This window comes from Cornus florida, unplaced genomic scaffold (genome assembly GCF_030987335.1).
Source record: "Cornus florida cultivar Cherokee Brave unplaced genomic scaffold, ASM3098733v1 CherokeeBrave_3.0.0_Hap2_Chr01, whole genome shotgun sequence".
NCBI classification, from domain to species: Eukaryota; Viridiplantae; Streptophyta; class Magnoliopsida; order Cornales; family Cornaceae; genus Cornus; species Cornus florida.
In genome coordinates, this window is record NW_026775571.1 from 80,087,297 (window position 1) to 80,090,606 (window position 3,310).

Below are 3,310 nucleotides of genomic sequence, written 5' to 3' on the forward strand. Positions count from 1 at the left end.
GAGTAAAAGAGTACGTTATCGATTTCGTTGCCAAAGGCAGAGTTAGGGATCGATGGTTTAGGTTCATTTAGTGTTACTTTAAAAGTATAAGCCAATGAATGATTTAGGTGTAGTGATAGGTCACCGCATATCGGGGCCAACACGACTTCAGTTGATCTAAAAAAAGAGACAAGCGAGGAGTAGGAGCCGAAGAGGATCCTAATGGAGGAGATTTATGTGTATCCAATAGAGAGGGTACTAAATCTTAAAGACGGATGATCTGAATTGCTAGTAGTATAACGAATGTTATTAGTAGAATTGGGGTTGATCAATCTACAAATAATTGAGCTTTCTTATTATCTCTAAAAGAGGTATATAAGAAGTATTCTTCAGTAGTTTGGGGATCGGATGTGTTCTTATTAGAACGAAATACATAATTTTTAAATCACATACAAGAGGGCTGTAACGACCCGATCATTTGCCTTCCTTTCATTTTTCCTGAAATTTTACGAATGAATTTTTTTCATTTAATTTTCTTTTCTGAGCTTTGTTTCGTGTCGCTTAGTGTCATCTCGAGTACTCGGAATTGGTTCCCGAGACTCTTTTCCGTGGATTGACAACTTCCTTTGAGGACCGAGTCATTTTCATATTTTTCGTTTTTCGACACTATGCGCTATTTCGTCTTTTTTCTTATTCTGTCTTATCTCCGTTTGTCAGTTTTTGGCACAACCTCACTTCTCATGCTCGGAGTTGGTTTTTGACTTCACGTGCCTTCATCTTGAGTGGTTTCCTCGAAATACGTATCTTTACTTTTGTAAGAAAGTACTCTGATTACTCCCGGTGCCCACAGGGGCATGGATGCACAATTCTTTAGAATCTTTTTCATTCTTGGGGTGTTTTCGTAAATATCTTTTGAAGATATTTTATTTCAAGGGTATCTAAGAAAATATCTTTTGGAAGATATTTTCATTCTGGGGCAGTTTCGCAATTAACCCTTTTTGTAGGGGTCATTATGCAATTAACGAAAGTTATTGCAAAATGTCTCGTCTGGAGCCTGGATCCTCGTACGGGATTCATTTTCACATTTCGTCGAGTCGTGGACTCTTAGAATTCCGTTCTGGTCGTTTTTCTCTAGTTTCAGAGTTTCTGGACCTAGTTGCCGTTGAACTTGTTCGGGGCATAACTTTCTGCTCGGGACTCAGTTTTTGACGCTGTTTCTTCCGTTATTCATATTTTCTCATTTTGAATCTTTTTCGTTCATGGAGTTTTTCCGTTTGAGTGCATCTGCTCAAAATCTACTTTTCCAGACCCGGCGGGGCCCTTTCGGAACAGTTTTTGAGACTTACTATAAATAGGATGCCCTAAAGTGAAAAATCAGATTTTCACTCTTCTTCTCCACCTCTTGGCAGGCAGCCATGGAAGCTCCTTGGCTGCCACCCTTTGACTTTCTCCTCCACTCGATTTCCTAAGTGAAATCTCTTCGGCCTTTACGTTTATTGCTCCCCTCGACGTGCTCTACCATTCCCCCTTATTAGAATTCATTTCCTACCATTTCTTGAGTTTGGGTTAAGAGTCAAGTTTGGATTTTCATGGGGCTTCTTGGAGATTCATATAGATAGTGTTGTCCCCGACAAAACCTAGGAGTTTCGTCGGATTCGGAGCCGTTTCAATTCGGTGGGGATTTGGGATTTTCATCCCAAATTGAGGTAGGAGGTGTTATAGGTTTAATTCTTGTTATGTAACATGCTATTGATACTTATACAACTTGATTGCATGCTTAAATATGAAATTTAGAGATTTTATTATTTAATTTTCTTGTATTGGATTTGATTTTTCCGGTTGCTTATGACTTGTTTTAAACATGTAGCATGGTAATATAATGGTCTATAATATGGTCATTGACATATATTAAATTGAGGGAATTTGAACAAGTATTAAAGATTTTATTTAATATTTATCTTGAATAAAATATTAAATCACATGGCCTTAACTAGCTTAAAATCAATATGTGTTAGCATATTAAATTAGGCCTTAGCATGCTTTCCAACATAGTTGAATTTGAAAGTGATTGGAGGTGTTTGAAAATTAGTAATTATTAATTAATTTAATTAATTAATTTGCCCCGAGTGCACTATTCACTCTATTTGAATTCTGACTTGATATTCTTGATTTACATGCCATATAGCTTCACATATATTTGATTTGGAATATTCAGTTAGGTTTTAAAACCTTTTATTTAATTAAATTCCATATTTAAGATTTAATCCTTATGGTGATATACAACTTGGAATTGAATTGTGGCATGCTAGAAAATTAAGCTTAGGTATAGTTGTTCACATATATTAAATTGGGATTAATTGCATGAGAATTGCAATTTTTAATTTATATTTAACTTTAGTGAAAGGTTAAGTCACATAGTCTTAAATTGAATGAAATAAACTTGTAATGTGATATTACATTAGTCCTTGGCATATTCTCTAAGATATGTTAAATTGAGAGCATTTGGTTAAGTTTGAAAATCTAGAGATTTTAACTAAAAGAATTAATTAAAATCTTATTTTGTGGTCCCATTAGCTTAATTAAGGTTTTAACTTGATATTTGTATTGGCCATGACTTGTAGACTAGTATATATTAATTTGGGACTATCTGAAGTTGCTTTAGAACCTTAGGATTTAAATTAGCATGATTTAATTAAAGTTTTACTTTGTTGTTCTAACAACCTAATTGAGTTTTAGAATGGATATAGGTGATGACTTTGTCATGTCCTTTAACATGTATTAAATTGAGGTTAATTGGAATTGAATCGAAATCTAGAGAATTTAATTGTGTTTATCTATTTAAATTCTATCAATTTGTTCCATGATCTAGTTGTGTTTTAGAAGTGGTTTCTATATTCAAATCATGGACTTAGACTTGTTGTATATTCATTTGGTTATGTTTTGAACATTGGATAACATAGTTGCTATGTTTGTACTCATGAGAATATGTTTTCCTTATTGAATATATTGTTGCCTTGTGTAATGATTTGCACACTTCGTATTTAACATCTTTCATGTATAGCGTATAACGAATCGCACATTGAAGATTCGACATTCATCATATCATATTAGTTGTGGATTTAGAGCATGTATTGTATAGGTTTCCAAATTTGGTTGTGCTTAGTAGATAGTTGATTATCTTGCATATTCCTGTCTATATATGCGTTGTTACACAACTTGTTGATTTTGAAAACTTGGGGATGTCGTTGTTTGACTATGGCTAGGACGTGGTTCTAGTACGGGGGATAATCCCTCTATATAGTCTAGTGCGCACATAGGGAGGTTACCTATG